The following is a 25,091-nucleotide window of genomic DNA, read 5'->3' as shown; positions in this document are numbered from 1 at the left end:
CAAGCCAGTTAAATTCCCTGTTCAGGCCTAACTGGTGTTTTTCCAGTGGCACTTAACTGGCTATTTTGTTGGTGTTCCAGGGTGGAGTCAGCACTTGGCTGGTTAAATGCTGATATTCGGAACTTAACCAGCCAGGTTAACCGCATTAATAGGACCACATAAATTTAGACCTCTCTTTATACAGTAACCCATAGCCAGTTAAGTTCTGAATATCTCACCTTAGAGGCCCTTTTACTAAGGCGCATAGAGGGACATAATTGAACGCGAACGCCCATTTCCATTGACGTCTATCTCCGAGAACGGGTACGTAAAGGGGCAGGACAAACCGTATTTTCGAAAAAAATGGGCGTCCATCTTTTTTTTCGATAATACGGTTTGTGCTGGGCAAATGCATCAGATTTGTGCGGATTTGAGCTGGGTGGTATCGTTTTTCAGCGATAATGGAAACCGAAGGCGCCCAGCTCAAAAACGAACAAATCCAAGGCATTTGGTCATTGGAGGAGCCAGGATTCGTAGTGCACTGGTCCCCCTCACATGCCAGGACACCAACCGAGCACCCTAGGGGGCACTTGTAACAATTAAATAAAAAATTAAAATACCTTCCAAGTCCATAGCTCCCTTCCTTTGGGTGCTGAGCCCCCCAAATCCCCCCCCCCAAAACCCACTGCCCACAACTCTACACCATTACCATAGCACTTATGGCTGAAGGGGGGCACCTATATGTGGGTACAGTAGGTTTTGGGGGCGGTTTGGAGCGCTCCCATTTACCACCACAAGTGTAACAGGTAGAGGGGGGAATGGGCCTGGGTCCACTTGACTGATGTCCACTGCACCCACTAACAACTGCTCCAGGGACCTGCATACTGCTGAGATGGAGCTGGGTATGGCATTTGAGGCTGGCATACAGGCTGGAAAAAAAAGTTGTTAAAGTTGTTTGTTTGTGGGGGGGGGGGGGGGTTAGTGACCACTGGGGGAGTCAGGGGTGGTCATCCCCGATTCCCTCCGGTGGTCATCTGGTCATTTAGGGCACTTTTTTGGGACTTGTTCATGAAAAAAAAAGGGGTCCAAAAAAAGTGACCCAAATTCACGCTAAAAACGCCTTTCTTTTTTCGATTATCGGCCGAGGGCACCCATCTCTCCTTGGCCGATAAACACACCCCAGTCCCACCTTCATCATGCCTCTGACATGCCCCCGTCAACTTTGCCCGTTTCCGCGACAGACTGCAGTTGAAGACGCACAAAATCGGCTTTCGATTATACAGATTTGGGCGCCCACAGGAGAAAGACGCCCATCTCCCGATTTGGCTCGAAATATGGGCGTCTTTCTCTTTCAAAAATAAGCTGGATAGACACCTATGCATGTCCAAAGCGCAACAATTTGGAACTACCGTCTGGCTACTGCATGCCCCGGGCAGTAATTCCATTTTTTATGTGCATCCAATATGCGCGGCAGAAAATATATATTTTTTCAATTAACTGTAACTTTATTTGCTGCACAGTAGTAGTGTTGTATGAACAACATTAAGCAGACAGTTCAAGGTATAAAGCTCGGGTATACAATAGTGCCAATCCTGTTCACTCACTCACACTGTACAGTATTGCTCTACCTTACATCTCCCAGAGCTGGAACACAGAGCTTTTTTACCAACGTTTCTTTTCCTGGTGATCCCAATATGCCATGCAGGGCTCCAAGATTCCACAAGTTATCCTCTCCTGTTAACACTTCTCCCAACTCATTAATAATCCTGACTGTAGTATTACTTCTAAACTCAGGAGGGCAGAAAATAAGAAGCTATGATCTGTGTATGGCCTGCAGGAGGTATTCAGATCCTATCACACAGGTTTTAGGCACACCATCTTCCTGAGGTATCTGACCACCAGTGCAAAAGGGGAAGAGCCCAAGGTGGCATCCTGGGTCACAGCACTGCATGTTTTTTATTTTCTACCATGCGGCGCTAACCGGGCAGTAATCAGCAGTGTATACTCGCTGACGATTACCGCTTGGTTAATGCGTGAGACCTTACTGCTAAGTCAATGGGTGGTGGTAAGGTCTCAGGCTCAAAACAGACACGCACCAATTTTTATTTTGCCGCACATCCATTTTCAGCCCCCTCAAAAAAGGCCTTTTTTTGTTAAGTGTGCTGAAAAATGGACCTGTGCATGTCCAATACACGCACCAACAACAGCACAGGCCATTTTTCGGCGCACCTTAGTAAAACAATCCAGCTATGTGTAAGCTGGCTCCACAAACCCAGAAATTCAATGCTGGTACCTGGACATGGCCTGACATTTAATTTCTGGGTTAATGCAGGTGACAGTCAGCAAAACGCTGATCACTTTTGGCTGAATATCCCATCCATCCCACTCCAATGAATATCCTCAAACCTCCTATACCACAGCCACAACACAATCTCTGGCATAGTGCCTTCAGTCCTAGATAATCTGAACATTTCTTATGAAGGGTGTATGGTTGTAGTTAATAACTCAAAACAGGTAGCGATGACACTATCCCTTGCTACTTCATTCTTCAGAGCAGGCCTATCCATTCCCATTGCCTCACTGAAAGCATGGCTCATCCTGGAACTTCTGTTACCATTCTGAGTCATTGGTCACCACTAAGTCTGCTGCTGGTTCTCTGGAAACAGTATGTGGATAACCTTCATTACTTCTGGCCTGTCACCCACCCTGCACTGGTAAGCCTATTGTGTTTTTTCTATTTTTCCCTAAGAAAGGTAGGGTACACATACTTTTTTAATTTATCCAATGTATGCTTTTTCTACGAGAGTAAATGTTAGGGATGTGCAATCTGTATTTCATATTGTTCATTTATATACCTTAAAAATTTAGTGCATGCTAAATCAATTTAATATATGGAAACCTATGAATTAATGCCTGATAAGTTAGGGGCCCTTTTACTAAGATGTGCTACGAAGTGGCAATTTCCTGTGTGCTAAGGGCTAGATTCTACATATGGTGCCTGAAAAGCCATGTGTGAAAAAAAATGCACCTAGGCATATTCTCTAAAGTAAACCTACATTGTATAGAATAGGCTTAAATTTCCATGCAGTATATAGAGTACGCTGAACGCCTCTCCACGTGACCAAATTTAGTCATGGCCATTTAGGCTATGTTTTACTTGGCTTAAATTCAGAGGCCTAAATTAGGTGTGGAGCGGGTGCATTCTATTTTAAAAACACCCATGCTCTGCCCATGGCCACACCCCCTTTTCAAGTATTGAACTTAGAATTTATGCGCACAGTGTTACAGAATACACGTAAATCTTAATGCCAATTAGTGCTGATAATTGTTTATATCCAAATGACAGTGCTATTTAGCTAGTTAACCAATTAAGTTATGTGCATTGTTATAAAATACGCTTCAAGGCCTGCATATATGCATGCTCTAGGCCTACATATATGTATTTTCAAGGCCTGCCAGCTCCCATCCCCTCTGAACTTCTTGTTTCAGAAGGGATAATAAGAGCAATATAGCTAATTTTTGTATGTTCCCTCTTAAGTACATAAGTACATAAGAATTGCCATACTGGGAAAGACCAAAGGTCCATCGAGCCTAGCATCCTGTTTCCAACAGTGGCCAATCCAGGTCACAAATACCTGGCAAGATCTCAAAAATGTACAAAACATTTTATACTGCTTATCCCAGACATAGTGGATTTTCCCCAGTCCATTTAATAACGGTCTATGGACTTTTCCTTTAGGAAGCCATCCAAACCTTTTTTAAACTCCGCTAAGCTAACTGCCTTTACCACATTCTCTGGCAACGAATTCCAGAGTTTAATTACACGTTGAGTGAAGAAAACTTTTCTCCGCTTCGTTTTAAATTTACTACATTGTAGCTTCATCGCATGCCCCCTAGTCCTAGTATTTTTGGAAAGCGGGGACAGACGCTTCACATCTACCCGTTCAACTCCACTCATTATTTTATAGACCTCTATCATATCTCCCCTCAGCCACTTTTTCTCCAAGCTGAAGAGCCCTAGCCGCTTTAGCCTTTCCTCATAGGGAAGTTGTCCTATCCCCTTTATCATTTTCGTTGCCCTTCTCTGCATATTAATGGCCACACGCTAATTTTCCCATTAGCATGTGAGCCCCTACCACCATCCATTACATAGGCAATAAGGGCTTACATGCTAAGAAACATAATCAATTGGCACATGGCAAAGTAGCTGTGCTGATTAGCACAGAACATGCCCACTCTCCACCCTCAGCACTAAGAAATACATTTTATCTTTACGCTTGTGGGTAGCACATGCACATGCAAAAATTACCACAGGATGCCTGAGCATACCCCATGGTAAGGCATTTTTTGCTGCATTAAGCATGCATTAGTACTTATTGCAGCTTGGGGAAAAAAAACCATAGTAGCAAATGTATCTGTATTAATTAATCTCCCAGAATCAGCCCCAACAGCATGCAAATTTATTGCACCTGCTCTTAAAATGGTACATTTGCATGCATGTATTCTCCATCTGTATCCATGTACTTTATAAAATGCACACACATCATATGTCACCTCTGCTCTACATACACTACACTGCCAGGCATGCCTACATCGTTGCTGTACAGAAAAATCCTTTATCACATGGTAAGAGCAGTGACAGATAACTAGTATACACTTACCACTTCCTATTTAGGAGATGGCAAGTGTATCTATACTATCTACATCAGAGAACATATGCAGTAAGTTACTGTGTATTAATCGCAAGGCATGACCAATGTCCATCCCCTGCCCATAACTAGTCCATTTCCCATCCCATTACAGTTAGAACATGGGTTAGCATAGGAGCCGGCTCAGTGGGTGCTTGAGCACCCCCAACATTGAGAAAATTCCTTATATGTGTCCAGGAAGGGGTTATTTCCATTGGGCTTAGCACCCCCAATAACTTTGAAAAGTTGGCTCCTATGTGGAATAGTGCATATTATCATTCCAGTGAGATAATTATTACAATAGCTAGGTATTAACAATAAAAGAATGCTAGTTCACATAGCAACTGCTTTCCACACTTCAGTAAAAGGGATTCTGCATGTCCATAAATTATTCACATACACATTTCTTCACACTTTTCTATTGTTTCTGCTTTGTGGTTCTTCCTACTGTACACACCCTTGATTTGCACAAATCATGCCTCTATTTCTTTTCAGTCTGCTCAAAATCTGGTTCTGCTGTACAGTGTTTCATGGGGCTACTGTTATGAAATCCAGGCCAATATGCCTCTGCCAGTTAGGAGAATAGGACCTGAGGAAATTCCTCATCTTTAACTGTAGATCAGGGATTGCCAAACCTGTCCTGGAGGAACCCCAGCCAGTCAGGTTTTCAGGATATCCATAATGAATATGCATGAGCTAGATTTGCATACCGAGGAGGCAGTGCATGCAAATTGACCTTATGAATATGCATTGTGAATATCCTGAAAAGCTGACTGGCTGGGGTTCCCCCCAGAACTGGTTTACAAATCACTGTCATAGATCCATAAACTGGCTTTGACACTTAGAAAGTGGGAAGTGTCTTAACAAAAGCTATACTGTGGTGGTGAAGTGAAACATATACAAGATTATTATACAGGGTACCGAAATGTCAAATGATGATACTGCTTAACTACATAAACACTGCTGATTTTGCACTCAAAACTATTGTGTATTCAGTACTACCAGTTATTCTGCTGAAATACTGCTAATAATAATTTGGGCATTTATGCTGACTGGTGAAACAGAGCAGAGTCCTAGATTGAGACCACAGTTATGCTGTGTGATTTCTTTTTATTAGTTCTGTACTTTCTGCAGTACAGGAAGCCTCTGGGTGTTTGTGTATCTACATTTTTCAGAGTGTGCACAATATGATAGTCTATGGGGAAACAGTTCATAGCCAAGGCTTCTTTAAAACGTAAAAGAAATCTAATGCTAGTTAAAGTCCTTTAGGCCTAAATGCGGACTGAGGTTTCATGGAATTTGGTGATCATTCCTTTGGACAAATGTGACTGCCACCACAGTTCTCGAAGAACTCGTCTCTGCGTAGACCTTTGACAAATTACGAGAAGCAAGAAGCTACAGTACACTGTAAATAATGTTAGTACTTGCGACTGAGAATGTAAAAATTGAGGTTAAATTAGAAGGGAAGGGTATAGAACAGAAACTAATGTGTTGGACTGGTTATGTAGGAAGCAGACTCTGGCAAAGCACTTTTAGAAGCTGGGTGTCATGAGCTGCGGCAGATAAATTTGTACTGTAACTTTAAAATGCAGCCTCTTCCTTAAGACGGTAAAGCCTGAAGTCTTTAAAGGGCACAAATTGCACTTACCTATCCTATAATTGCATTTGAGAACATAAAATGGCATGACCTGTTTCCGCTAAGTTTATTATTTTTGCCACACTAGGAAAAGAAAATATGTGACCACGTCACTCCAATAGACTATAATAAGTATACTGCAGCTGTGGTAACAGACTTTCTGGGGAAATTCCAGTCTAAGGTGAAGTAAATAAAATCAGGTTTATAGGTTTAGGATGGCCACTAAAAACTTTATAAGTGAATAATCCCTTGTAGGGAAAGCAGAAGGTGATAAAGGTGAATCCATGAGAGTACCTCTTCCTGCATACCCTCCATATCTTCAATGGTACATAAGTATTGCCATACTGGGAAAGACCAAAGGTCCATGAAGCCCAGCATCCTGCATCCTGTTTCCAACAGTGGCCAATCCAGGTCACAAATACCTGGCAAGATCCCAAAAAAGTACAAAACATTCTATACTGCTTATCCCAGAAATAGTGGATTTTCCCAAAGTCCATTTAATAATGGTCTATGCACTTTTTCTTTAGGAAGTCGTCCAAACCTTTTTTAAAACTCTGCTAAGCTAACCGCCTTTACCACATTCTCTGCCAATGAATTCCAAAGTTTAATTACATATTGAGTGAAGAAATATTTTCTCCTATTCATTTTAAATTTACTACATTGTAGCTTCATCGCATGCCCTCAAGTCCTAGTATTTTGGAAAGCGTAAACAGACGCTGGTACAGATTCTTATTATTATTATTATTATTACTGTTTTGACTTCTATAATATCCAAAATAGTTGCCTTTCAGCTCCCAAACACATAGGAAATGAAATCAGCTTCTTAAAGAATATGAAAATGGATTTCTATAATAAGATCCAGAGACTGTGATGCAACAAGAACGTAAGAATGTAAGATTTGCCATAGTGGATCAGATCAAAGGTCCATCAAGCCCAGTATCCTATTTCCAATCCAGATCAAAATCCAGCAGGATCCCCATAAAGTAGACATATTCCATGCTACTTATCTCAGGAATAAGCAGAGAATTTTCCCAAATCTACTTTGGTAATAGTGGTTTATGGACTTTTCCACCAGGAACTTGCCTAAACATTAATTTAAACCCAGCTATACTAAGGTTTTACCACATCCTTTGGCAACAAATTCCAGAGCTTAATTAAGCATTGAGTGGAAAACTAATTTATTTGATTTGTTTGAAATTTACTCCTTAGTTACTTCAATATGTGTCCCCTAGTCTTTTCATAGTTGTTCTTTATTTTTATTAATAACCAGTTTGTGTTTACCCATTCTACTCCACTCATTATTTTAACAACCTATTGCACAATTATTTAGACAGTGGTGGAGATGCACTGCCTTGTATTCAAGGAATGCACATTTGCAGATGCTCCCAGTGAGATGTGCCCTCCTCTGATGTAACTTCCTAATTCCGCAAGGGCGGGACACAGTGAGGGAAGGCCCGAGACGATCTGCCGCTTTCACACAGACACGAAGTGCTGCGCTGCCGATTTGCAGATTTTTTTTTCTAAATGTAGGGGGCTGGGTGACAGACAGAAGGGGGCTGTCGAGGGAGCTGAGAGTAGGCAGGAGGAGACTGGGGACTGCAGCGCCGGGGGCCTGGGAGCAGGAGAGGGAGGCAACAGCAGTAGCGATTGGGTGGGCAGCAGCGGCGATCCTTGGGGGGCACCTGGGGGAGGCCTTGCCCCAGGCCCGGCTCAGTATCTCGGTGGCCCTGCTCCCAGTAAGCCATGTCCTCTTAGAAATACCTACCATTAAATTGTCAGAAATAAGATGCTATCATGCTACATTAAGACAGTAACTCAAATTCAGTCAAAGTCGAGTGGATAAATCTCTACTTTCATGTTCTCCAAACTGTGTCCCTTATTTTAACTAGCACTGTAACACTTCACAGTGGAGTTAAACCTACGCATTTTTCCCATACTTTGCCTACGGAACACTTCCAAGATCACTAGGATCAGTGCAGTGAAACAATTGTTATACATTATTTCCCCAGACAGCCAAAAGTCTGTGAAGTTACTCTTTGTTGATTGGAAAATAGTCATAGAAACCTTTTACTTAAATATGTTAACCCTACAGGTCAATTTTACAATCATATTTTCGATACATTTTCCCAGCTTTAACACATTGGAAAAGAGATGGTGCTATTTTATTACGGTTTCATTTTGAATGACATTAGGTCAACAGAGTAACACAGATGATTCTTGTACTTTTGAACTCCAGTATCATTATTATAAATTTAGCTATCTCATAACTGTTCTCCACAATTTTTATATTTTTCTCTGAAAACTGCATTTGAAAGTCATGGAACACATGCATAGGAACATAAGTATTGCTATACTGGGACAGACGGAAGGACCATCAAGCCCGGTATCCTGTTTCCAACAATGGCCAATTTGGGTCACAAGTACCTGGTAAGATCCTAGAACAGCAAAACAGATTTTATGCTGCTTATCCTAGAATATGCAATGGATTTTCCCAAGTCCATTTTATGGCTTATGGAATTTTATTTTAGGAAATTATCCAAACCTTTTTAAATCCTGCTAAGCTAACTGCTTTTACCACATTCTCTAGCAACAAATTCAAGAGTTTAATTACTCACTGAGTGAATAAATATTTTCTCCGATTCATTTTAAATGTAGTACTTAGTAACTTCATTGCGTGCCCCCTAGTCCTAGTATTTTTGGAAATGGACGAGCGGCAAGTGCTTTACTTGCTGCACGGCCATTTCCTGCAGGAAGGAGAGACTTCCCTTTTACCAGCTTGGTAAAAGGGGGCCTCAGCGCACGGGTAAAACACGTGCCGATGCCAGTGCCAGCCCCCTTTTGCTGCAGCTTGGTAAAAGGGGCCCTCAGTGAGGAGGGATGTGAATGGCAACTATAAAAGAGAGAGGAAATGTGTTGTATGGTTTTGTTTTAAGTTTTATCGTAATAACAGCTGTGGTATAATAATGTTATATTAAAAAGAAAGCATAAACAATGAATACTAAGAATAACATGCACTCCAGGAGCATGGCTTAAATTAAAGGAGGCAACTATGGAAGATTGGCAGGCCCAGATCACTATGGGATTATTATTAAAAATATATATATTCCTACAGATACTGAGTTAAGGAAACAGATTCCTTGAAGGGGCTTTGTTCGAGCATGCGGGTTAGGATGATAAATACTGAATGTGCTTGCTAACGGTTTTTTTTATGCTTTTGTCTCGAGCCCCTGTATTTCAGGAATGTCTCTGGCTGAAGTCTGCCAGTGGGCGAAAAGCCGGAGTGGCTACAGCAGGGGCGTAGCTACGTGGGGCCATAGGGGCATGGGCCCCCCGTAGATTTGGCCCCCCCCCCCCACCGGCAACCCTCCCCCGCCGCCGCCATCGGGTACCTTTGCTGGCAGGGATCCCCAATCCCCGCCAGCCGAAGTCCTCTTCTCCGGCACAGCTGCGTTGCTGATCTGCAAGGGCAGTCTTCTGTTTCTGTGAGTGACGTCCTGCATGTTGTATGTGCAGGACCTCAGACTCACAGAAACAGAAGCCTGCCCTTGCAGATCAGCAACACAGCCGCGCCAGAGAAGAGGACTTCGGCTGGTGAGGGTTGGAGACCCCCGCCAGCAAAGGTACCTGATGGCGGCGGGGGGAAGATGGGGGTCGAAAGGGTTGGCGCTGGAGGGGGGGCAAAGGTGGTGGTGGCGGCAGGGTGGGGTCAAAAATGGTGGCGGGGTCAGCGGCGCCAGGGGGGGCTAAATTGTGCCCCCTCACCTCGGGCTCTGGACCCCCATCCCGCCGAAGTCCAGCTACATCCCTGGGCTACAGGAAGAGCTGAAACTACAAAACATGCAGTGAGCAGTAAAACGAAGTAAGACAATGCAAAGACAGTAGCTAGGCTATACCCGGTTGTACACAGTCTCAAACAAGTACCTAGATTCTAGGCTGTTGGCTTCCAGTAATAGGCAGTGGCCTTCCACAGCATAGTTTATGGTCTTTAATCCAAGGAATTTGTCCAAACCTTTTGGACCTGACTATACTGACAGTTATCATATCCTGCAGCAACAGGTCAGAGCTTAAATATGTTTTGAGTGTAGAATTATTTTGAGCATAAAATTGTTTTTTTCCTCTTTGTCCTGGATGAACTTTTTAGGGGTTTCATGGTTTCTGGTTAATCTACCCATCCAGATTCTCTAGACCTTTCTCATACCTCTTCCCCCCCCCCCCCCCCCCCTGCCCCCAAACATCTCTTCTGCAAGATAAGATTTACAGCTATGGAGAGCTGCAAAGTATGGTATCAAATTCTAACAGCATGAAGTATGGCACCATCTGAATTTTCACCCATTCCTAGCTTTGGATAGGCAATAGGATGTCAGACACAGGAATCTTACAGGATGTTTCAGGAGGCTGTTATCCATCCTGGAATGTTTTGGTAGGATGTTTACACTGCTTCATCAGCTGTAGACAGTGAGACAGGTATGTGCACATATCACTACTCAGTCAGTTGATCTAACATAAGTATTGGTGCACATTGAACAAACAGCAGGATGCAGAAAGTTACTTAAGTGAGATTTCATGTAGGGAATGCAAAGTTACACATAGCAACCTACATAACCAGATGTGCATCTACAGCCAACAGAGAACAAACAGAGATCCCATGGTTGCTGCTTCAACTCCCACAGCACCTTTTATATTCAATAACAGAGCAATTAACATGCGCAAGTCACTTACCCTCCATTGCCCTGGGCACCACAGTAACATATTAATATAGTAAATATCAGCAGGTGCAAACCTGCATGGTACATCTAGTCCATCTAATATGTAAAGTGCTTTGATTGTAATCACATAAAGGCACTATATCAGATCCCATCCCCTCTCTCTAATGCCTTTGGGCTGGTGGACAAGGCTTATGAAATCCCAATCATATTTGCCTGACTAGCATATTTCCTACTATTCAGACTCTTCATGAGTCACACACAAGAAGAAATCAGTCCCTCTAACAGGATATAGCAGGCTTGGATGCAAAAAGCTTGAGAAACCTAATTGTTGGCAGAAGTGGTTTATTAAATTCACACCAGGATGGATTTCTCCATCAGGGTATTTCCACAAACCAGCTTTCAGTTTTGTGTGCTCATTGAAGAACAGCACATTGAAATTTGGTTTCCTGTATTTACATTAGGACATCAGGACATTCATTTGCACAAAACGGCTTTCAGTTCTACACAAAAACTGCTTTCAGTTCTGGGTATTCATTGAAGGAATACACACTGAAGTCTTTACTGTACCTCAGGACATCAGGCTAAGAAGCAAGGGGGCTTGAGAAACCTAATTTTGCTGAAGTTGTTTATTATATTTACATCAGGACAGATTTCTCCATCAGGGTATTTCCACAAACCAGTTGTCAGCAGGGGCGTAGCCAGACAGCAGATTTTGGGTGGGCCTAGGCAAGAAGTGGGTGGGCACCAAATGTTCTCTCCCCTAACCCCACATCAAAAAAATATCTCAGGTGGTGGGAAAATGCTTCTCTACAGCCTCCACCTTGGTAGTCTGCAGCAGGCATGCGCTGAAAACTGAGCATGCGAAGGCGCCAGTATTGTGGAGAGCAGCATTTTCATTACCATGTGCTACTGTTGGATGGGCCTGAGCCCTAAGTGGGTGGGCCACGGCCCACCCAGGCCCACCTGTGGCTACGCCACTGGTTGTCAGATTTGTGAATTCAGTGTGGAACCACACATGGATGTTGTTTATTGCATTTACATCAGATCATCAGATTTCATTTGCACAAAACTGCTTTCAGTTCTGCTTACTCATTGAAGGAATGCACGCCAAAGTTGTCTATTGCATTTACCTCAGGACATCAGGCTAAGAACTAAAAGGGCTTGAGAAACCTAATTATTTGCAAAAGTTGATATCAGTGTCCTCCACCATGATAGTTGCACAAACTGTTTTCAGTTCTTTGTATTCACTGAAGAAATACACATTGAATTGGTATAAGGCATGTACATCAGCACATCAGTTTTCATTTGCATAAAACGGCATTCTTTTCTGTTCAGTGTATGCACTGAAGGAATCCATATTGAAGTTGTTATTGCATTCACCTCAGGACAGTAGGTTATCAGTCAGGGTATTTGTACAAATATGTCTTCAGTTCTGCGTGACCATCAAAAGAAATACACATGGTATTTAATGTTTTACTTCTCATAGGTAAAAACACTGACTGTTAAAATTGTAAGCCGGAATAGCTGGGAAAACACACATACACCCCACACATGACTATTGATATCTCAAAATATTATGCATGGAATACCATTCCTGCACATCTACTATGTGTGTGCGCTCATGCCAGATTTCTTTGCAGAAAAATGATTGTGTCATAAAGAATATGCTAGATATTAACCTATTGTCCTGTGCAATTGTACGCAGATCCCACTGCATTCTACTTAACCACTGGCCTGTTAACCAGATTCCTCTGCCAACTGGTTCCGTTTGATGTTCCATGGAGTGTTCTTCTCAACATAGGTGGATGTTAAAGCAAGCGCTGTTCCTACAAATTCTATAGAATTTGATGATATACAGTTTAACAAACGTCATTGTTCTTGATAATTTTCAACAGGTAATCACAGCATCTGGTCTCCACAGCTTCAACTGCAAGATCATCCTCAAAGGTTAGAAACTGCATATGTTACATATACCAGCTATATTTGCACTTTCAACCAGGGGCGTAGCTACGGGTGGGCCTGGATGGGCCCTGGCCCGGGCCCTGGCCCACCCAATCACAGCTCAGGCCCACCCAATTTGTCCTACTCCTCCAATCCGGTGCTGGTCTTCCAGGTGCCGGTTAGGCTGCAGTGAGAGTGCTGCACAGCCTGAGCCTTTCAGTTCTGCCCTGGCTCAACTGTGCTTCTGCCCTTTCATTCACCAATTTAAATGCAAATTCACATAACAAAAGTCACTAACAATTACACTCCTTAAGGGTCCTCAACTCTCCCCCCCCCCCCCCTTACTTCTGCCCCTTTAAAACTTTCCTGAGTCAGCTGCTGGGCAGGCTGGACCTGAGGAACTGCGAGGGAAAGTGATCGGGATGTGGCTCGTGCGCCGACTTTTGTTTCTCTTATTGCAAGTGAGCCTTTGCTGGGGGGGGGGGGGGGGCTCCGAGCCCTACAGGAGGGAGGTGAGTGCAGGGCTACGGATCCGAGTAATCTTCCTACCCACCTCAAAACTTGTTGCAAACTGTGGTCTCTTAGTACTGCTGCAGATCAGAAACTGAAAACCCTTCTCGTCCAACCCCCAACACCTTCAACAAGGCAGAATTTAAGATTAACATCCCCCCCCCCACACCACACACACACACACACACATACACACACACACACACACACACACGTGGGGTAGAATCCCTAACCTCTTTCGGCCTTACAGTGAGAATCTTCTTCGGATCTCGTCCCACTACCAGCTAAAATGAAAGGGCTGAGGATTCCCATTCCACCAACCTGTACCTCCTCTGTAATACTCTAGCAGTAAAAGAGAGGGGAATTGCCATTTCTAAAGAAGCTGGGGGGGGGGGGGGGCACAGGGGGAGCGGTCGCTCCCCCAAATAGATTTGTTGAAAAAATGGCGCCTTTAGTTCACGCGGTGCCACTTAAACCAGAGAGAGCGCTGTGGCTGAGATGAGCTCTCTCGACGTTCTGCTCCTTGAAGGGAAAAGACGTTTTTGGGTCCTTGCTGCCTGGGTCAGCCTTCAGTTGGGAGTGAGACCCCCAGAGTCAGCACTCACCCATGGCCCCAAACAGGAACAGGAGTCAGAATATGGAACAGTCTGCAAAGCTCTCGGAGTCTGCACCTGCCATCACATGCATACAAATTTGGTTTGAAGCCCAGCTGCCCAGGTAAAATAAACGCTTTTTAACATGTACAGTGAGTGTTTGCTGGTGGTGAGCTTCTGGGTGGGGGTGGGCTCTTTACAGCCTAGGGGAAGAAAGGTATATTGAATCATTAAATATACATTTTTCCTCTAAGCAGTGTAGAGCCCATCCCCACCCATAAACCCAACAACAATTAATTAATTTTCTGAGTGGGAGTGCACTCAATGCCCAGGTTAAAATAATAATTTTTAAAAAAGTTGTATGTCTTTTTACATTGGCGAATTTTGGGGTGGGGAAGTTCTCTGCTGTGCCCAGCTTAAAATTAAAAAAAAAAAGTTTTATATTTAATGTAGGTAGGTTTCTGGGTGTAGGTGGGCTCTGCAGTGGTGCGCTTCAGACATGCCAGACTGTGGTGGGATGAGTAGGGGGTAGGACAGGGCTGACACTAGGCTACAGGGATGGGTGGGGGGTAGGGTGGGGCTGATGCCTAGGTACGGGATGGGTATGGGGAAGGGGAGGGCTGATGCCAGGTCATAGGGATAGATGGGGGGGTAGTGGGGGGGTAATGTAGAGAAAGGAAGGGCTGATGCCAGGTTATGGGGATGGATGGATGGGGGGTAGGAAAGGAAGGGTAGGACTAATGCCAGGTTATAGGGATGGATGAGGTGAGTAGGGAAGGGAAGGGTAGGACTGATGTCGGGCTACAGGGAGGAATGGAGGGGTAGAGAAGGACAGAGCTGATGCTGGGCAATTGATGAGGGTTGGTCTGTGTTCTGCATGTGACCAAAGTGATTCTTCTGGCATGTGGTTTGTATTAGGATCTATCTCAGTCTGAGTAGTCTGACATTTCCAGTGAGACACATATTGCTGTTGTGTATATTCACTGCTGCCTTTTTAAAGGTACTGTTATTAGTATTTGTGTGTTCAGAATTGGTGGTGTTAAAGTTTGCAACATAGGCTTTGAGTATGTATGTGATTTATATTGCTAGTGGACAGCTGTTGGGCAGACTGTTTATTAGAAATCCTTCATCAAGTGCACTTTAAGGCATTATTTAGGAGTATCTCAAGAAATGCTACTCTCACTTATATACATAGTGCCCACCCATATTAGCTCTGGGCCCACCCAAAATGTCAGGTCTGGCTTTTGCCACTTTTTCAACAATGCTGTAATACTCTTGACCCTTTTGTCCTCACATGCAAACTGTGAATAGTAGCCAAGTCCTATATTTCGTAAAAATAAAGTGTGAGTGCTTAAGTTGCTTACACTCCCATCATGCTGGTTTGTTTACTGGCTGACTGGTACAATATGCTAGATAGATTTGAGAGCAATATGAAATAGTAAAGGTCTATCAACCACTCCTCAGCTCACCAAAAGTTAGGAAGATGGTTTGGGAGTCCCCCTATGATTTAAACCAACAGGTCTAACAGGCCGTCCAGACCTAATTGAGGTACAGGGGCTTAATTAACCTTATACCCCCATGATGCCCTCAAATGGTAGCATTGCAATCTACAAGTACAGGGAAGAACAAGACTTCACATAAAACAAATAGAATCCACAACAGCAAAGGTGACAAAAAAGTCCCAAAACAAGCGGTGTGGTGCAGAAGTTTTTTAATTGGTAACAAAGATTCAACGCCATTCATGTTTCAGCCTCAGGAGTCTGCAATTAAAGCAAGATAAAATAAACACATTGATGATATATAAAATGTATCAACATAACAATGTATATATCTCAAAGACAATAAAACATAACTTATAAATAAATAAAACGGTGAAACATCTAAAAGAAATGTATGTACACTAGTAAAAAAGGCCCGTTTCTGACACAAATGAAACGGGTGCTAGCAAGGTTTTCCTCGAAGTGTGTATGTTTGAGAGTGTGTATTTGAGAGTGACTGTGTGTGAGAGAGAGAGTGAATGTGCGAGTGTGTGTGTGTGAGAGAAAGAGTTGAGTCTGGGTGCGAGTGTGTCTGTGAGAGAGAGAGTGTGTGTGTGTGTGAGAATGAAAGTGTGTGCAAGTGCATATGTGAGACACAGTGTGAGAGAGTTTGTTTCACAAAGATACAGTGTGTGCGAGAGAGTGTGTGTGAGACACAGACTCTCTGTGAGACTGAGTGCATGAGACCAAGAGAGTGTGTGAGTGACTGTGTGACACATAGAGAGTGAATGTGATACAGTGTGAGACATAGTGTGTGAGAGAGATAGTGTGTGAGAGTGAGAGAAAGACATTGTGTGTGAGAGAGAGAGAGTGTGTGAGAGTGTGTGTGTGTGACAGAGATAACTCCCCCCCCCTCTCTGGTGTCAGGCCCCCCTCCCTCCCTCTCTCTGGTGTCAGCCCCCCCCCCCCCCCTCTTTCTCTCTGGTGTCTGAGTGTTACTGTGCAGGACACTGAGCTCTGGCTGTGCTTTAAGGAACTGACCAATCCTATTTAATAGAATGCACCTCCCACATTCTGAAGCCGAGAAACCTTGTGTGGTTGGTCACTTCTGCTTGTGACGAACCCGGAATTATGTGATGTCAATTCAGGAGATGGATACAGAGAGCAGGATTGCCTCAGCCATGCAGTCAGCTTCAGAATGTTGGAGGTGTGTTTTATTATATAGGATATATAAGGTTTACAATTACTGGGTGTTCTCAGAAAGAAGTAGGAAAGATATTACAGCAGAAATCATATAATGAGAAAATTCACATTGAGGTACCATATACAAAAAATGTATCTACCATATGCAAACATAAAGTAAACAGTAAACACATACCTGTACCAACAACTCCTCAGTGATAATTGAGATGTAAGTTGAAACATCAAAAAGCTGCACTATGGATTGAGAGATGAATATTAAAAACTACACTGTGAAATGAAAAAAAATATATGTGTATAAAAGGTAAACAGATGGAGTGAGAGACTGACAGGTTTGATGTGCTCATTATGACCAAATGTATCAGAACTCATAAGAAGAATATTGACAGGATAAAATAATGTTCACCCCATGATGTCCTCAAATGGTAGCACTGCAATCTACAAATAATTTCCAAGTACAAAAAAAAAAAACAACCTACCCCTCAGGATATTTTCGGTGACATGGGGCACAATTTGAGGGTACAGGCCATCCTGAACTGGGTTGCCCAGAGGAGCGGGAGATGCACCACAATCAGATTTGTCACCTATTCTGACCAGTGAGGCACCATGCTACCCGTCCTCCCCAATGCTGCGGAACCCATAGGATACTGGAGCCCTAGCTTAGCTCTGGTGCCGCTCTTGGTTCATTTGCCAGACAGGTGTGGCTGCAGATCACAGCTGATTATTTCTCCTTTACTGAATTCTTATGGAGCCTATACGAAATGACTCCTAAATATGAGTCAACAGATTAGCAAAAATGCATACTACAACTTTCCAAGTTTATTTAATTTTGAAATTCCACATAGTGAGTAGCCTTTCTGGGTGGAGTACAGGCAGGAATAGTTGGTGCTGTGTGACTTGAAAGGCTAGACATCCTGCCCTGAAATGATGTAGATAGAATATCGACAAGGATTCATGTATGTAATTGCATCCTACTGTAAGTTGCATTCATGTATGTAATTGCACAATACTGTAAAATGTGTTTAACATATGTAAGTAGTCCAATGCTGAGGCCATAATAAATCCACTCGTCGGATAATTTGTCATATGTTGATACTTTGAAATGTGGTGTGCGGGATGAAAGGAGAGTGCCAAGGTGCCGCCTACCCAGTTTGTGAGGGAAAATGGTTTAAAAAAAAGCTAAAAGGAGCAGCTGCAAAGGTTAAGAGTTTGAATCAGGCATAAACATTGTTTTAAAATATCATCTTGGAAGTCCAGACCAATTGTATTCTATGTATCACAAAATGTGGTACGTAGGTGAAATGACAGACATCATGGTTAAAAGGTTAGGTGGAAGAGACTATTAGAGCCAAAAGAATATCTTTCAAAAAATGAAACAAAAAAAGAAAAGGATCTGAATGAAGACAGGATGCAGCAGAAGAACTGGCAAGTTAGATGCAAGGCATTGATAAAGAAGGCTAAAAATATTATTTGTAAAGAAGCTTACTGTAGAGGCAAAATCTCATAGCAGGAATTTTTTCAGGTACATTAGAAGCAGAAAGCCTGTGAGGCAGTCAGTTGGACAGTTAGATCACCAAGGAGGTAATGGAACACTCAGGGTGATTATAGCAAAGAGAGTAAATGGATTCTTTGCTTCAGACTTTACTAAGGAGGATGTAAGGGAGCTACCTGTGCTAGAAATAGTATTTAAATGTGACACTGTAGCTGGAAGTTGACAAATTAAAGAGCAACAAATCACCTGGACCAGATGGTATACACCCAAGCATATAGAACAAATTCAATAATGTAACTGCAGATTTACTACTGGTAATCTATAACCTGTCATTTAAATTGTTCACTGTACCTGAGGATTGGAAGGTAGCCAATGTAATACTAATTTTTAAAGAAGGTTCCAGGGGTGATCAGAAAATTGCAGATAGGTAAGCCTGACATCAGTCTTGGGCAAAATGCAGAAACTACTATAAAGAAAAAATTACTGAACACAGACAAACACAGTTTAATAGGACAGAGTTAACAGGGAAAGCTTGCCTCACCATTTGCTACATGTTTTTGAAAACATGAATAAACATGGATAAAGGTGAGCTGTAGGGTAGCTTGACATATTTACTGGCTTACTTAGCTATGCTATTTGCATTTGCTCACTTGTTTACCTTTGATGTTCATTTTGTTTACTTTTAATTGTAGGAGGATATTTTATATGCTTGTTATACATCTGTGGTTGCATTTATTTGTAAAAAGATGTATTACATCTCTGCTGTGTATTTTTGGAATTCACCTTGAAATTCACAGTAAAGAATATAAATGTTTTCATTAACGTAAACAAATAAACATGCATACTAATTCATAGGTTAGCATGCATGAAATCAATTTTGTGCTCATTAATTTTTAAGGTATGCTGACACACCCAATGCACACTAACAACATTCTTAGAGGGAAATCCCTGCAGGATTTTCAAACTCAAAGCCCCAGGTGAACCTTTTCTCCATCAACCTTTCGTTTATGGGTGAAAATACCCAGGCTGTGCAAAGCATGAGTATTTTTTATCAAGAGTAAAAGAGAGGAGGCTTTTCCCATGAGTAAACAGCTGTTTACCCAAGGAAAAGCTTTGCAAATTGCTGTCATTAAGCAGTATCTCTAAGGATAGATAAACAGAAGAGCTCTTTGTGTCTATTTAACACCTGGAAGGCACATAACACCACTCTGAAGGGTTAATGCAGAAAGTAGAATACCAACAGTCACTTATGTATGGCATTTATGAGAAAATCAATAAGAGTTGCAGTTCAACTATGTTGATGTTATTATTACTTAGAATGCCAACCTGAATTGACTGTGTTCGTAAAAACAGTAGCTACATTATTTCCAAGTAGCATCACAATTCCCACTGAGCTACTACATCTCCTGAATGCAATAAAAATATAAATATATTTATATGGCAAGAATATAAATGTAATTATATGGCCAGAATAAAGGGTTCTCAACCCAGTCCTTGGGACACACCTAGTCAGTCTGGTTTTCAGGCCATCCCAAATAAATATGCATATTTCAATGCTTTTGTCGATTTTAATATTCTTTACTACAATAATTATTTTTTGATATAGTAAAGATTATTAGAATCAACAAAAATGTTGGGATATTCATTAGTATTTGTTGATATAAAACTTGTGTCCATTTAGTGGTCAGGAAGAATAAAAGGCCAGGCCAGAGCTAGGTTAAGGAGGCCCAGAAGGAAGCAGCAATGCCCAATGCAGATGTCTCCACCTGAAAGCTAAGAAACTGCAACCACTACATTCAGACAGGCCAAGTTCAACTTGGAACCTTGAAGAGTTTGTGTTTGGACCTGGCCAGCTGCAGGTTAGTCTTGTGTACCTGCTAGAAACTGTGATGGTAGCTCTAGTTCGAGGGACCAGTCTAAAGAGTAGTAAGATTTGCTATTGAGCTGAGAGACATTCATGTATGCTGTGGCCCTGAAGGAGCAGGCCATCCGAGGACATCATTATGTTTACAGAACTAGCTTTGAGTATTGTTTTCTCCCTTCCTGTAAAGTGAACTCCTGAGCAGCTCTGATGACAGAATCATGGAAGGCCCCCAACTAGGATTTCCTTGCATACTAGAATGATTACCAGTTTTCATAGTTTGTCTCAGGGACAATTTCTCCAAATGGGATGGTTTTGTGCATGCCAAACAGCAAGAAAGAGACGGTCCAAAAGTACACAAAATACACGAAACAAAAAGAAGCACAAAAGGGCCTCCAGAACTGGAACAATGGTACAATTTTTATTGGAGTTGACCTGACACGAGCTGTGTTTCGGTGCTCAGACGCGGCTGCCTCAGGGGTTTTTGGTATCTTAAACAAATTTGTGCCGGATACTTCTGGAAAGACACGGTGAGATTCCAAAAAAAAACCCCGCCAAATGGAAAAAACCTCATTTCTAAACCAGGGCATGTGGCGTAATGTAACCCACAGGAGTAAATATATATACCTAGAGGGGCCTGGGTTCCATGTTTGCCCATATTCATTCATTGGTGGCCAGTGTAGGACCCTTATGTTCCCAGGGCTGGATCCTCATCAGGAAATGAGTGTTCCCAGACCAGAAGCCAGCAGGAAAATACCTGGTCTGGGCCTGCCTGCCTGCCAGAGCTCCGCACATATATGAACATCCATGCACGGATAATGTGGCCTGGAGCTCAAAGCAGGTCCAGACTGAAGCCGAGGCCTTGATTTTTGTTGCAATCCAGTGGGCTACCACGAGAGGTCACAGATGGTCGTCTGCACTACGTTGGGTCCATCCAGACCGGATTTAAAGGCAGGGACAGCCTGAGGAGCAAGTACGGAACCATGTAAGGGGTCTTCTGGCCACAGATTTTAAATATATTCATTTAAAATTATTTTTTTTTAGTGCTGGTGATCCTGTAATCATGGTTTCTGATGGCTTATTTTGGGCTGCACTTGGTTGTGTCAGTATCTGAAAGAGTGTTTAAAATTTTTGCATAGACTTTCAGTGATTTCTTTAAGAATGTTCATTTCTGAAAGAATTTGAGAGAAGATTGCTACTAATTATATTTTTAAAAATGGAAAGTATGGTCAGGTTTATGCACATCTGGGTTGTGTTTGGTATAATTTTTATTGTATTTTATTTAAGTTTTTGTGGTAAACTTTGTAATACTGTGATTTTTCATTAGATTCAATGGAACATTGGTGTTCAAATGGAGATTTCTTTGAAAAGTTTGGGTTCTATATGGTAGAAAATAAACAATATTCCGTGTACTAAGGGCTGACTGCCTAACTGGTGTCAGGTGATGCGAGCCAAAGCTCAGTTGCTTTGGAAACGGCTTCACTGACAGTTTGCTAGAGAGGCTGAAACACTGGAAGAGTGAGGATGAGCTATTGGGTGCTCCTGTATGACAGCCCTACTTTCTGTCTGTGAATGACAGATTGAATTTATCAGGTGAAGGAAAAGGTGTTCTTATGAAAATTCTGAGTGATAATTGTGTGTTTGGGAAGAAAATTTAGGATTTTTCTTGGAAATATTGGGATCAGTGTGAAATGATACTGATACTGATTCTGTGCAGCACTGGTGTTGGGCTGTGGCTATGTGTGTGACAGAAGTCTGCCTGAGTAGTGGGTTCAAGTTGTTTAGAGAAGCTGCTCTGACCTGGAATATTTATTGAATGTAATGTTAGTGAATGCTGTCATTATTGTGTGATTTGACAGTGTGACTGGGGTTGATAGATTACTGCGTATCCTGGCAAAGGATATAAAGAGTGCTTTTGACTAAAGCAATGAAATAAGTAACAGGGCAGGTCAAATTAAATTAAATAAGGCATTGTTTAATTTATTTTCAAATAGCTAGTCAATCTACAGTTTTACATTTGTAAATCCCAGATAGAATTCTTGCTTTAAAGTTAGGGTAGTCAGGGTTTTGCATCCTTTTTATTTGCATAAGAGAGGGTTACAGGTGATCCAGATGGTCCAAATGTGGGAAGCAATGGAGCTGTGTAAGGGCCCCCACACAAGAGAGACTAAAGTCCAGCCAAGAGAGGCCTGCAAATAAGTGGAACCTGCACTTCAGATGCCTACACAGTAAAGAAAAGGAAAGAAAGGATTTTGGGAAAAATAGTTATACTTACCTGGATTGGGAGTTCATGCTGGGACACAGAACTTGGTAATAGTGTACCTGAGAAAGAATACAACACAAAGAATCAGTTCTTTAAACAAGGATTTGGCTGGGAAAACTGATTTAAAGTTGTATAGTACTATGGATTAGAGAAAAACACTTACCTGATGTTTATTTTGAAGGTTTCTTCAGGTTGCTTGTAGAACAATGTATTATTTATGTAAATCACAAGGGAAAGGATCTTTCTGTATAGGAAACAGCTGTTTTCTAGTATACATGGTAGTGGGAGTCAAGTAACTAACGCACATACACAAAATATTTTCATTGACAAATCTGGAATCTGTTTTAAAATGTGTTAGTGAACTGGGACACTCCTGTTTAAATTTTGAGGACAAATAAAATTGTTGATCAGCTTTCTAGATCCATTTCCTTTATCACTTAAATTTAAAAATGGTCTGTCTTGACTACATTAGTCTATGTTTTGGAGGCTGTGAGTACAAACATCAACTGTTACCCCCCAGCTTGGTAGCTGTGGGACTGGGTAGTTGCAGTAATATTTTAGTCTTTCAAATTTACTGGTAACACTCACTGTAGTACTTTCATTGTTTCAAAGAGAAATTCTTTCTGGAGTTATGTAACATGTATAGGTGACTTATCCAGGTGTGCTTGGAAGTTCTTTTTGATCAAGCCTGTGGCTCCCAAAATGATGGGAAATATTTCTGTATATTTCAGCCACATTTTCTTGGTCTCGGATTCCATTTCCCGGTGCTTGAGGATGCTCCCTCTCTCCATACGATTCACAGAGTACTCGCTTGGGACTGACACCTCTATAATCAGTGTTGTCTGGGTGTTTTTCTTTTTTAACATTATATCTGGTTTTCTGGCATCCACAGTAACATAGTAGATGATGGCAGATAAAGACATGTATGGTCCATTCAGTCTGCCCATCAAGATAAACTCATTGTATGTTATACTTGATTTGTCCTTGCCATTTTCAGGACACAGACCATAGAAGTCTGCCCAGCACTGGCTTTGCTTCCCAATTTCCAGTGTTGCCATCCAATCTCTGCAAAGCTTTTGTGGATCCTTTTCTTCTAAACATGATACATTTGTGTTTATCCCATGCATTTTTGAATTCCATTACCATTTTCATCTCCACCGCTTTCCACAGGAGGGCATTCCAAGTATCTACCACCCTCTCTGTGGAGAAAATGCTTCCTGACATTATTCCTTGGTCTGTCCCCCTTCAACCTTGATTCATATCTCTAGTCCTATCACCTTCCTGTCTCCAGAAAAGGTTTGTTTGCGGGATTAATACCTTTCAAATATTTTAATGTCTGTATCATATCACCCCTGTTTCTCCTTTTCTCCAGGATATACATGTTCAGGTCAGTAAGTCTCTCCTCATACATCTTGCAACATAAATCCCATACCATTTTTGTAGTTTTTCTTTGCACCGCTACAAGTCTTTTTACATCCTTAGCAAAATACAGGCTCCATAACTGAATACAATACTCCAAGTGGGGTCTTACTAATGACTTGTAGAGGGGCATCAACACCGCCTTTCTTCTGCTGGATATACCCCTCTCCAAGCAGCCTAGCAACTTTCTGGCCATGACCCCTGCCTTGTCACACTGTTTCTTCACCTTCAGATTCTCAAACACCATCACCCCAAGGTCTCTCTCCTGAGTTGAGCCTACTAATCTCTCTCCTCCTCTCCGGTATATCTCTTTTGGGTTTCTGCACCCCAAGTGCATCACTCTAGCTTTTTATCAATTGGGATGGGGACGTCTCAGGTAATAACTGCAAGAACCTTGAGAATATTAAGCAACTTGATAATTAGCTTGATGAATTATAGTATTTCCTCATTCAGGAGATCAATTCTGGATTTCTAGATGGTTCCAAACCCTCAAGCTATTTTACACCCAAGAGGTAGGTAAATGTTTAATTGCCTATTCTGAAAGACATGTTTATATCCATAGCAGGTAAAAAGATTCAGTTTTGGAATTATAGCCCAGTCTTATAAAAAAATTGTAGCATCTCTGTCAAATGAAAGATGTTTGAGGAAATGCTGAGAGCTGAATCCTTAAAGAAGGGTACAGCCCAGGAAGCTCAACAATGAGGATTACCCAATGGATCCTGGGCTTATCTTGGGAAGTTTCTCTATGACCTATCCCTATTCTTGGGAAACAAGAATCTAGAAGGGCAAACCTGGAAGTTCTTCCTTAATCAAGGAAAATTCAGAGACTAAAGTCCAAAGGAAGACATTACTGAGGACATTGTTACATAAATATCTTTTGGGGCATACGAAAAATAATTGCTTCTCACAAATGTTTTATTTCAGTCTTAAAGAACTTGCTTCATAAGAGAAATGATTCCATATTCTAAACTTATAGAAACATCTAGGCCTCTGGAACCTTACTCATTATACAACTTGATGGTTCCCTTGGGGACAACTGTCTATGTACTGACATGGCAGATGCACGCTGGTAGATAAACACAATACCCTTCCTTCATCAACATGAGATGATGATGAGCTGGTCAGAACTCAAGGCACAGCTGCCGCCAAAATATTGAGGCTGCAATGCCAGTATTCCTTCACCCTTCGCCCTGCAGAGTCCAGAAGCAGAACTCCATACTGCAATGTTCCTTTCTTGCCCTAGACTGTATGTGGAAGGAGAACTAGATGATACAGGAGGTGCTATGATTGAACTTCAGGGTTAAAGCTTCTGGCATCAATAAAAC

The 25,091-nt window shown here is 42.1% G+C and overlaps 1 protein-coding gene across 1 annotated transcript in view; it reads right to left on the bottom strand.

The window, feature by feature from the left end:
- Positions 1–25,091, bottom strand: part of ERBB4 (erb-b2 receptor tyrosine kinase 4) — a 1,861,028-nt gene that overhangs the window by 1,286,731 nt on the left and 549,206 nt on the right. The gene's annotated exons all lie outside the window — the stretch shown is intronic.

The sequence above is a fragment of the Microcaecilia unicolor genome, chromosome 7 (genome assembly GCF_901765095.1).
Source record: "Microcaecilia unicolor chromosome 7, aMicUni1.1, whole genome shotgun sequence".
Lineage (NCBI taxonomy): Eukaryota > Metazoa > Chordata > Amphibia > Gymnophiona > Siphonopidae > Microcaecilia > Microcaecilia unicolor.
This window is presented reverse-complemented; position numbering and strand designations above follow the sequence as displayed.